This window comes from Marmota marmota, unplaced genomic scaffold (genome assembly GCF_001458135.2).
Source record: "Marmota marmota marmota unplaced genomic scaffold, marMar, whole genome shotgun sequence".
NCBI lineage: Eukaryota > Metazoa > Chordata > Mammalia > Rodentia > Sciuridae > Marmota > Marmota marmota.
Window position 1 is genome coordinate 2,938,386 of NW_026000103.1, and position 12,826 is coordinate 2,951,211.

Here is a 12,826-nt window from a genome sequence, read left to right on the forward strand (position 1 = left end):
GTTATGTATCATTTTAGGCCCAAGTGCTGTTTCTTTATTAGATTGATGACACTATGTCTTACTAACTACAATGCTCCTATATTTTCTTCGAGTACATGTGTTTACCAATTTCTCTTAGCCACATTTTCCTATGAGTTTATCATGGAAATTATCTACATGTGCAAATGAGAAAAATTAAGAATCAAAAAAACTGGATGACTTGAACAAGCTGGAATCAGGACCTACATGTCTTTGTTTTTTTTCTCTGACATCTTAGTGTTCTAAACACTGCACTAGTTTATTCTCCAGAGTACAAGGAAGTTTCTGGTCTCATAGAGAGAACGCTTTAAGGTTAGGGAAGTTAAATGGTACATTCAGAGGTATCAGAGAGGCACAGAGGCAGAGATAGAATTCAATGCTCTTGATAGGATTGTTTAATTCAAATACTCGTTTCCTCGATGTTCCCCTTTTTTTAAAAAAAATATGAATGATAATTTACTATGATAACACTTCAGGATGACTTTTTCAAAACACAGATAACACTAACAAAAAGATTGATCATATATAAACCTTATAGAGCCAACAGTTTTCAAGGTGAAAACTTAGGTCACAGATACCAAACAAAAAGTACGGTACAGTACAGTGGGGATAATGGTTGATATCCAATTTATAGTCAGTAATTTGCTGATTGATATCAGACACACACATACACATAGTGCTACCTACTTAAGAAGAGATTCTCTCCTACTGGAGAGAAACACTTAATGGAGAAGATGGCAGTGAGCAAAATCTAGAAGGGCAGGTAAAAAGGGAAAGTGATATGCTGGGTTTTTGTACCCCTAACCTACAAAAGACAAGAAAAAGTCAGGTGGTTATGAGGAACAGCAAGAAAATATCTTTTACCACAGGGACAGGAAGAATGCTGAGATAAAGTTGGGAAGATTTGTAAATGCCAAGCTGGAATGAAGTGGGATTGATTTTTTTTTTATTGTGGCAAAATATACATGACATAAAATTTACTATTTATTTATTTATTTTTATGGGAAGCATATGTTTTATAAGGCATTGCCAAACAAATTTCCAAAGTGGTTATAGCACTTTATATTCAACCTCTTGATATATGAGAACTCTGGGTCTTGATGCTATTATTATACATTTTACCTTTACATATGGTATAAATCCCACAAAACATTAGTTTTGCTTTTCAATTACTTTTAATTAAGAAACAAAACACCAGTCATTTTGTTTTCTCTAATATTCACCACTTCCAGAACTCTTACTCCTTTTCATAATCCAAGTTACCATCTGATATCATTTTTCTGTCACTGGAACACCATTTCTAAGTGTACAGTTCTGTGGCACTTTCTACTTCTGAATTTGATTGCTCTAAGTCCCTCAAATAGGTGGAATCCTGCAATATTTGTCTTTTTGACTAGATTATTTATAATGTCTCCAAGGTTTATTTACATTGTAGCATGAGTCAGAATTTCATTTTAAGAGTGAATAATATTCTACACTATTTACGCCACATTTTGCTATCACTGATCATTCAATGGACACGTATGTTGGTTGCATTAATCGTTTGGCTATTGTGAATAATGCTGTCATTGACCTGGGTCAATATCTGTTCAAACATCTACTTTTGATCTTCTAGGCATGTAGCTGGGAGTGGAATTTTTGGATCACATGATAATTCTCTGCTTAATCTCTTCAGGTACCATCATACAATTTTCCAAGGCAGTTGCACATTTTATATTCCCACCAGCAATGAAAAAGGATCCCAACTTCTCCACATCTTCATCATTTCTTTCATTTTTATTATAGCCATCCTAATGGATGTGCTGTGGTTTAAATATGGGTAGTGTCTCCCAAAAATCCATGTAGTAAAGACTTGGTCCCCAGGGTAGTGTTATTAGAGATGCTGTGGACTTTGATTTGGAGTCTTGTGGTAGGTCTTTAGGCCATTGGGGGGCATGCCCTGGACCTTCCCTGTTCTCTCTCTCTGCTCCAGTTCTGGGTTTGACTATTTAGCTCCTATATGAGTTCCTACTATCATGTGCTACCTTCTCTTGCTCTTACCAACCTGAATTCCAAGTCTTTGAAATTACAAAACTGTTAGTGGATACCCCTTTTCCCAGCATGCTTTGTTGAAGAGACTATCCTTTTCCCGTTGTATATTCTAGGCACCCTTGTCAAAAATCAGATGACCATATATGTGGAGACTATTTTCTGGGTTCTCTGTTCTGTTTCATTGATCCATATGTCTAGTTTTATGACAGCATATACTATATTAATTACTGTATTATTGTCATTATTACAGTAATATCTTTAACACAGTTTAATATCAGGAAGTGTGATGCTTCTAGAGTGTTTTATATAAATTAAAAGCCCCAAAGATACCAGGTATGGATGAATTGTTGTCACTGAATTTCCCCAAGTTGGCCAACCATTCTCTATTCTACTCTGAAAACAGACAAGTAACTAACCACAACTTGTAAATTTTGCAACTTCTCATTGCAAAAGACCAAAAATTTTTAGTAGTTGAAATACAACACTGGCACAAATTTCTTTCTGACTTTCAAGTAAAAGTAAAAATAGATATTATTTCTTCTTCTATTTACAGAAAAATCAGAAAATATCAAGAAAATTGCTTAAATATCCATTATCCCATCTGTCCCCAAACTCTATTAAATTGCTAAGTAACTTTCTATATCCTAAATTCGAACACATCCACTTTAAATTTCTATAATAAAATGCAAATCCAAAACTATAAAACCACAGTGCTCTAGATCTGTGAACATACATATGAAAGTATGTTTCATGAATAGATCTATTAAAAACTTTGAAAATTTATGAGAATTCAGGCTGACTTACAGAATCTATATCTTTTATATTATCCACCTTCAATGATCCAGAAGAATTCCTCAAAAAAAAAGCTAGCTAAATATATGGGTATTTCCAATCTATAGTTTATTATTTCTAGAACTATTCATGCACAAAACTTAATTGCTTTAAAATGGAAAGTTTATTTTTATCTATAAAACATCTATTCCTAAATAAATTTTGGTAAAATTTTCCAGCAGATAATACTGCTGGATGAAAGTAAGCATCAAAAATTTCTGGATGATGGCATTTTTTAAAAAAAGGAGTGAAGATAAGATCATGACTTAAATTACAGTGTGTGCTATATGAAGGGAAAAAAGCAAAAAAGAAAAAGTTAATACAATAAACTGGCTATCTAACCCAAGTCAACCAAAGCGAGAATTAAATATCTAATAACAAAAATTAATTCAAACCCATGAGAATTATGATTGGGAAATGGCTTTGCAAAAAACAGAGTTGATTATAGAGTTATGTAATAGGCCAACATTGGCATTTTCTTAAAATTACAAGCAATCAGCAATTGTTAGTCTTCAAAATCTAGGTCCTAAATATGGAAAACATAAAAATAAAAAATATTCACTGTTTTCAAAGCACTTGAAATCAAGTAAAAAAAAAAAAAGATAAAGTTAATACATATGAAAAATTAAAACACCATTCAATCACCCCTTATTATGGGCCAGTGCTCAACTTTTTACAGCAATTGTCATAAGCAGCATTTGAGTCAATATTACCATCCTTGGTGTATAAACTTGTTTAAAAGCCTTTAAAGGCATATTGAATTAATTGGACAAAGCAACCCAGTTACTGACTACTTCAGGTTATATTTTAATATTCTGCTGTATCAGAATGTACAATTTCTCATCTTACTGATTAATAATGTTCATTTTATTTTCATGCCAGTAAATAAGAAGGTAGAAAAATATAGTTATCATAGTCTTGAAATTCAGAGAGGCAGCATTAGGGAGATCTTGACCTAACGTTTGAGGAGACTTAAGATTATGTGATGGCTATACGTGAAAATGACTTTGGCATTATAAACTACTTCATAACAAGCACAGAAACAGAATTCAAGCCATTGGTGTTTTACTTATTTATTTATTTTTATTTAAGATTATTCTCCTCTTCCTCCAAACTGCAACTGCAACTAGCAGACGCTTGCAGTCTTCACTCCTGTACTCGGTGGGCCAGTCCCTGGCAAGGTCCACTTTTCCTTCAGTCTGGACTTCATCTTATGCTTGCTTCCTTCTGTGGTGAAAGCAACCTCTGTTGACTCAGCTTTTGTTAGTTGACAAAAGGCACTTTAACCTCAACATGCCTAAAGCCAGAATTTATTTTCTTCAAAAAATAATGCTTTTCTTGTATTTTCTCTCTCCAGGTCAATGGCAATGCCAGCCACATGGCTTTTCAGGACAAAAACCCTTCAGGCCTCTGTAGCTATCACATGTCACACCCAGTCTCATGACATTTGCTCTTGTTGATTCTGCTTCCCAAGTAAATACATCTGACAGTCTGAACATTTCTTCCCACCTGCATGCTACTACTGCCTTGCTCTGGGCCACTATCCTTTCTGGCCTGCACTAGACACACAGCTTCCAAAGGATTGTTCCTATTCCTATCGTTGTTGTTCCAAGTACTGTCAGTTTTCTGAACAGCAGCCAAAGTGAGCCTACCGTAGGCCAATCAGCCTACGAACAAGCACGTAAGGCTTGTGAAGTATCAGGCATTGAACAAAGTGCTTTATTTACACTAAGTCATCTTGTCATCACAACAGTTCCATAAAGAAGGTAATATTATCATTCCTAATTACACAGGAGGCCACTGAGGCCCAGAATGGTTAAGTACTGTGCCTGAGGTCACTCAGCGGGTAAATGGCAAAGCTAGGATTCAAACTCAGTCAATTTAGTTTCTCTGTTATTTCCTCAGGGGACCCCCAGATGACTGAGTAGAAACAAAATCTACAAGGTCCTATATAATGTGACCTTCTTTTAATACATCACCTACCAATTTCCTCACTCCACTCCCATCTCACCACTTTGTTCTTTTCCAAACACGCCAGCATGCCCCAGCTCAGTATATTAATACTTGCTGCTTGGTTTTCTCAAAGGTCAGATTATTAGTAGAGTCTCACCAATCTACCCTAGGTAAAATGGCAGCCCTCATCCTCCTCACCTGATCCCCTTTGTGAACTTTATTTTTATCCCTAATACTCACTTATACCTGAACATGTGTGTATGTGTGTGTGTATGTGTGTGTGTGTGTGTGTGTTTACCTTATGTATGTTTCTGCCTTACCCCACAGTAATGTAGGTTACACAATGGTGAGGATTGTCATTTGTTTTGTCCACTTGCTCTCTAGCACTCAGAACAATGGTTAGCACTCAGAGAATGAAAATAAGGCAGGACTGGGAGCCTAAACCATTTATTGTAACAGATCCACTTTCTTCACAGCATCAGAGGTGATTATGATTTGGACACTAGAGAAAACCTAGGGTAATTCCATCACTGGCTCTTGCTCTGACCTCAGACATGGAGCAGACCAACCTCACCTAATCAATATAAAAGAAGCAAATCAAGATTAAGAGTTTTAGGGTTTATTCTGATAAGAGCTTGGAGAGCACTGTGTGAAGTGGTTTCAGAATCAAGAAAGCTTATTTACAAGAGGGACTGGGAAGAGAAAAATCCTTTCCTTGGGAATCAGAAGGAAATACTTTTCCATGGTGAATATTTTGCTCATTCTCTCTTAATCTTCAGAATGCCTTATTTTATCTTTACTGACTACCATTGGAACACTTTGAATACAGGGAATACCCGACTACCATCTTGGTTTAGGTCTACAAAACTGAGAACTAGGGCTAAGGGCTTTCTAAGGTAGTAAACCTTTTAAAAAGGAATAAATAATCCACTTTTGAGGGCTAGAGCAAGAATGCTGTGGCAAGGGATGAGGGCAACATAAGCTAACATTAATAGCAGGAATAACATTTATAAATTCTGCAGCACTTCCACAAACATTGTTTCAACTGAATGTCTTATGGACAAAGTTATTCAAACATTTTTGAACAGCAGAAACAAAACAGCAAATTGTTCCTCATAAAGAGTCCTAGTTGCACCTAGTTCAGAACTGGAATTCCAGATGACTGAGAGGTCTGTCTTTCACATAACTCTTAAGTGTTCTGAGATTTCCAGAGCTTTGCACAGCAAAGGTTTAATCCTGAAATTACCTGTAGCATTTGAACCAAAGCAAAGGCTAAAAATCAACATCAAAACCAGACATAGATTTTTCTTGGGTGATGTAGTCACAGTCAATCTTATGGACATTTTTATTCAGAAAAGTCTAGTCTCATTGTTATTTAAAGTTTTCCCAACATGATTTCTTCTTCAATGACTTCAATTTGAGATGACTATCTTGAGATATCATTTCAGTGTTACATAGTTCTAACTTTGAAACCTGAAGTCATGCAAGATAAATTTTCTCTAAAGTGCCCAAACCCACTCACAAATATGTTCTCAAAACTCACAAGTTTCTCATCCTATCATTTCTTCAAGAACCTAAAAATCTCAAATATTATTTTGAGTAGTCCTCCAAATTAGACACAAAGTTTTCATATTTGGTCTTAAATCCTCAAAATAAAAAAAAATTACTTTCTCGAGTTTTATGCTCCGCATGTTATTGTAATGATACTGCAATAAAGATGTACTTACATTTTCTCCATTTATCCAGTCCCCATCCAGTATTTTGCATAGTAATGGAGTGTATCTGAATGTAAGTTCCTTGCAGTCAGTTAGGACATATTACTTTCATTTATAGTTGGTCATATTGGTCTTCTAAGTAAGAGTTTTTCTATATTCCTTATAATTTTCTCATGTCGTGAGACATTTACAGCCTATTATATACTGAATTCAAGACATTATTTCTTGGTCTCTTAACCTCTCTACTTCTTTCTTATTTTACCTCTTCCCTTCCAGAGCATCTTCTACAGGTCTCTTCACATTCATCACCAGAGGGACACTGGAGCAGCAAGTCCAACATCTGCCTGAGCCTACAGCATGGAATCATCTAGAGAAAGACTAATAGCACAGGGATTTATGGACAGCTTTGGGGTCATCTGGTTTGGGAACGCTTGAAGAGTGTAATATAAGTGAAGGATGCTCACATAGTATGTGTCTTGAAGTGTCCTTAGAAAGCTAAAAATGGTGACATTAGCTAGGGAAGTGGAAATAAACTAAATGCAAATACCCATCTTAAATTTTCTATTTCTTCCAGACACACATATGGTTTCATACTCCAAATCCTCTATGTGTAATTTGACAAAATAAAGATATCCCTATAGCCTTATATAATCCTATCATTCTAAAACATGTTAATTCAATTTTCAACATTAGAAACAATTTCAGTTGAAGATGAGTTAATTTGCATTTTGTTTTTGTTAAAAAAATTCATCAGAATATATTGCAAAGATTCATACAAGAAAATAAAAGCAGTTTAACACATTCAAAGCTACCAATTTATAACCTTTATCACATAATAAAACTCGTCATCAATCCCAACTTTGTACTTATACCATAAGTGCATATAAAGAGTTCATCCAGAGTTTATCCATGACAATCATACTCTTCTACTTCCATAGGTATGCAGCTTTCTTTAATTTAAAAGTTGATTGAAATAATGCAGATACCATTCATATATTATTGTATCATAATCTTTAAAAAATTCTCAACTATTAAAATTACATCAAAAAATATAAATCAACAAAAATCATGGATTCTATTTTTGTTCTTTGATTTGGAGTCAGTATAAAAAATGAGAAAACAAGTCATTTTCTCATTTTAAAAATTGTTCCTGATTTCTTCAAGATGAGCTTGACCAAATAATATGCACTTAATCTAGGAGTATCTGAAAAAAGAATTATTCAGATATGCTGATTTTAAGGAGTTCTGCCCAGATCCACCTGTGTACAATTTCCATGAAGTCTTGTTAAATATTAATAGGACTACTGAGTATTCTGGTGTGCAAGGTCAGCCGTAAGATAGTTAACTGTTCTTAAAGTATGGGAATGTTTTATAAAGTGAGAGCAATATAAGGCAGAAAAAAACAATGGAAAAATTATTTGTATCACAAGCCTGACCAAAAAGATAGTCTTTCACACTAAAGAATGACTAAACATGAAACAGCCTTAAAAATTATATTTGTAAGAACCAGATTGGATGGTATCTCCTCTGTAGTCTTCAGAGCTGAAATGGCAGTTGTCCACTCTAAGACCACATTAACTATCTGCTCAATAATTCTGACACACTACTCTTCTCAAAGTCTGCCTCCAAACTTTCACACTGCAGAAATATCCACAAGCTGTATAATATTCAACCCCTACCCACCCCGACTTTTTCTTTTTCCAGAATAGTGATCAGTTCAAGATATCATCTTTATGTGGAAGGTAAACTAGAAATATCTTAAAGTTTAAATCTTGAGGTTATATTACTAAATAATTCATGTTTTAAAAATTGACTCATATACATAAAACAATATTTCAGAACTCCCATGAAGAATGTTTTATGATTGACATTATAATAATAATAGGATTTTTAACTCAAAATATAAGTTTAATAAGTCTAGATTCTTTATCTAGAGTAAAGGACACACAACTGGAAAGCAGTAAATCTATATTCAGACCTAATTGTTCTGTTTGGGGAAGTCACTTAATGTCTCTGGATCTCAGTTTCCTAATGGTGATAAAGAAGAAATAATAATACAGAGAATGTCTGTTCTTATAGAATGGCTCTTGGCTGATTGTGAATATGCTTTGTAAGTTGATCTCTTATTCTAGGGTTTTGGCAGAGTTAAGTTCCTGGTAGAAATAGGATAATTTGCATTGATCTGGCTTCCTGGCTGTTGCTTCTGCTTAGACCCTCACTGACACAGAGTACCCTTATTTGTGCTATTGTGTACCCATTCTCAGAAAAGAAGATATAATCACAATTTGTAGTGTATAAACGGCTTTTAAGATAATGTTTCAGAGGCATCTTGTAAGTATCTTCCTAGTTCATCCTTTTTCACTTCTATATCATTCCTCCCCCTCATTATTAAACAAAAACAAAAACAAAACCCACTGCTCCTTCAAGCCATATACCATCCAAACACTCCACCCTTCACCTTATCTCTCCTTGGTGTTTCTAACAACCCTGTGATCCATACTCCTTATTCACTGAGGATTTGTGCTCTGGTTTGGTCTCCCCATCTTTTCCCCATCTAGTCAGCATTTGCGTAGAAGATGGGCACCCATCACTTGGCTTTTCTCTCCTGGATTTCCAATTTCCTTTCCTCCATTCCTCCTCTGCCATGCTTATCTGTAGTTGTGTTTCGACCCTTGTTATCACCAGTAAACAATCCACTGCAGCTACCATTTGCTTTCTGTCCAGCTCACCTGGTCAAGTACCTCCACCACAATTCCTTAACCTCAACATGACCTTCAGTCTACCAACTTTCTCACAACCCATTAGTCCTCTCCTATTGTCGGGTTTTGTTGTTGGTAGTGATGGTTTGTTTTATTTTTTTCCACCTCTGATTCTAAAGTCCTTCAAAAAGACATCTCATTTGGGAATAAATCCAACTCTGCTTGAAAAAAAACTAGAACTAAATGCCTCCATCATGATACTCCTCAGATATGTACCAAGTTTCACTTTAAAATTATGCAAAGAAGTTGAAAGGATGTTAAAATGGATCTTTTGAATTGAGATATCAGAACATAATAGAAATGAAATTCCAATGTGAAGGGTTAACAAGAAAGCAATTTTTCAAAGATAAGAGTGAATGTGATTTTGTCACATTTAGAAACCCCTCATCTATGAGGATAATAGTAAAAGATTTACAACATGTTTTGGGAAGAAAATTATTTGTTTGGTAAAGCTACTATAATGCTGAGCGTAGTTCCACCACTAAAGAAAAGGGTACCTGGTGGTACTTGCCACCTCAAGTCAGCCCTAGTAAGAACTGTGTCTATAGGACCACTCAGCTTGAGGACAAGAGAGATGGACTAGTACACTGCTTTGCTATAGGAGCCCAGGAGAGGTGGCTGCACGCACCTACCACGCTGCAATTTGTAAAAGCAAAGAAAGTGTGATAGTTTCCTGAGGCCAGACATGAGCCCCATGGAAGAGCACCAGCTTTTGGCTTGCAGTTGTGAGAACCAAGTGGGACGGAAATGGATTCCTGCATAGAGAATATCAGTGGATTGGATTTCTGGATAAGTAGAAGCTGAGAAAGGATTGGTAGTCATAGGAATACAATATGTCTAAATCCCAGGAGTTGTGATTGGATAGGGCTTAGAAGGGGATTCTACAAAAACCCACAAAAGTACTCAAGAAAAAATGATACACCATGTGCCCCCAAATACCTATGTACTTTATAAGTCCCTCTATTAAGCAGAAACCTTCCATATCTCTTTTGTCTCTTGTTTCCCAGGTACCAAACTTGGGTGACCCTGAAAGTCACAGCGAGCAACGCTCTGGCTGGACATGGGGCAGGGGTTATCATTAACAAAGATTGAAATAAGGACACAAACAAGAACAAGACATTCATATTTCTAAGTCTAGACCCTTGTTCAACCTCCCATCACAGTAGGAACTTGTATTTCCTAAGGGACAAAGGACTGTCCAGAGTTTCTGACCTGTGGCAGAGAGAAAACTCTCCCCAATGCACAGCTAGCTATACAAGGGAAAATGAGAGAAATAATTAAAGCATTCTTCTTATTATCTTTCATGAGTCACACTTGTTCAATACTGACTACATTGGTGTCTCTTGAACTGCATATTCACTAGCCCTAAATGAGCCCCCAAAAGCCCTGCTGCTTTCATTCCTCCAATATGCGGGTTTCCTCACCAGTTTCCTCCATTAATTTTACATCTTCTCTCTCAGCTCAAATCTCCTATTTCCATCCCTCCCCACCACCACAGATGATGAACATACCCCAGAATTCATTGAAACCCCAGAAACTCCCTAACTTCTTACCAGGAAAGTGTTCCATCTTTTCCTGCTACAGTCAATATTGTTTTCCTCTAAGGGTTAGTTGGTCTCCATCTTCTCACTATCCTTCAATTAGCCAGTCTCTCCCACACTCATTCTAGCACCATGTAAACACATATTTGCAAAATAATCCTGGGCCCCAACTATTTTTCCATTTTTCAGTTTTTCTTCGCAACTAAGTTTCTCACAAAATTAGCATTTACTTCATGTATACAATTCTCCACTCTGACTTCTGACCAGAACTCCTTTCTTTGAAATGTTCAACAAGGTCACCAATGACTTTATCTTATTAAATACTTTTCTTTCTTTCTTTCTTTTTTTATGGGACACATTCTCAATGTCACAGTCGTTTCTCCAATCTATTTGTGACTTCTATGATTTCACACTGTCCTCCTTTTCCTCCTGAATTTCTGGCCACTTCTGCCCAGTCTCCCTTGCCACCTCCTTCTCTTCTACTTGATCTTTCCCTGTGGTAGAGTTCAAGGCTCACCTGTGTTATTGTGTCTTTGTTCTCCACTCTCCATTTCTCTCTACATGAAATGTGCCTTTCTGTGTCTTCAGTGTATTGATAAGTACTACCTGGGAAATTAAGATCATAATATCCAATTGCCCATTTTATACCTGCATTTAGATATTTCATGGGCATGTGAAACTCCACTGGTCCAAAATAAACCAGTAAATTGGTCCTACTCCATCTCCCACTTTCTCCCTCATTCTCTTTTCTTTCTTTTTTCCTTCCTTCCTTCCTTCCCTCCCTCCCTCCCTCCCCCTCTTCTTTCCCTCCCTCCCTTCCTCCCTCCCTCCTGCCCAGGGATTAAACCCAAGGATGCTTAACCACTGAGCCACATCTCCAGCCCTTTCAATTTTTTATTTTGAGACAAGGTCTCATTAGGTTGCCTACACCCTCACTAAGTTGCCAAGGATGGCTTTAAACCTGCGATCCTCCTACCTCAGCCTCCCAAGTCTCTGGGATTACAGGCATGTACCACCATACCTGACCCCTTCATTCTTTCCATCTCAGTCAGTGCTACCACACTTTAAAGATTATTTTAAATTTATTTTCTCTCTGGCAGGAACACATTTAAAGGGCTCCTTTCCAAGCACAGGTGCTTCTGGTCTTTTTTAAGACTCAGCTCCCAGAGCGGCCCTTCTTCATTGTCCACTGAGACACCATCTTTGCCATGGTGTCCCCATCTCTGTCACAGCATTTACAAACACTTATGTTCAAACATATGTCTGCTCACTGTCCTTTCCTTCAAGTTTTAATCTCCCTAAATGTAAGGTTTCTTTCAGTGCCCCTTGCCTGTGCCCTACACAAAGACAATACCTAGCCTACAGAAGGAACTCAGCAATTCCTGCAGAATAATGTAATGATCTGGTGACACAGCAACATGATCATGACCTAAATCTCATAAAATGTCCCATGTCTTTCCAGTTTGGGCAATAATTTTTGTGGAGTTCAGATAGCTACACAAAAGAATGGAACAAAACAAAAGGTTTAACTGCAGGAACAGAGCTTTGTTTAGAAGGATTTAAGGAAATCACAACTGTCAAATGCTACATTGTTCAGGGAACCCACATCATAACTTAATAAAAGAGAACTAATATCCTCATTCTTGAGTTGGAGATTTGACTTGAGGTGATGTTTAGGTTGTGTGACATATTCAGTTATTCATTACTTTGGTGAGTGTTTATTCATGCAGACATGACATTCCCTCTTTTGGAACTCAGATGGATTGAACGCTGGCTTGGGACTCTGAGCATTCACTTAATAGCTTGATCCACAAAGCTTGGTCAGCACCCTTCACAGGCATGGGCCTGCCCTCAACAGGCACTTTCTTATACTAGCTCAAATCTCAGCTTGGAAATGCCTCGGAGGCTGGCTCAGCCCCACAAAGTATCTGCCTCCTCCTGGGGTTACAAGGAGTGGTTACAAGGGTTCCCAGGGTGG

The 12,826-nt window shown here is 36.8% G+C and overlaps 1 protein-coding gene and 1 long non-coding RNA gene across 3 annotated transcripts in view; one reads left to right on the top strand and one right to left on the bottom strand.

Moving 5' to 3' along the window:
• Nucleotides 1-9,480, top strand: part of LOC125610828 — a 29,323-nt gene extending 19,843 nt beyond the window's left edge. The window contains exon 2 of the long non-coding RNA XR_007340884.1: nucleotides 6,825-9,480. This is a non-coding gene — a long non-coding RNA (uncharacterized LOC125610828). The remainder of the gene's footprint in view (nucleotides 1-6,824) is intronic.
• Nucleotides 1-12,826, bottom strand: part of Adamtsl1 (ADAMTS like 1) — a 905,649-nt gene that overhangs the window by 727,571 nt on the left and 165,252 nt on the right. The window lies entirely within an intron of this gene.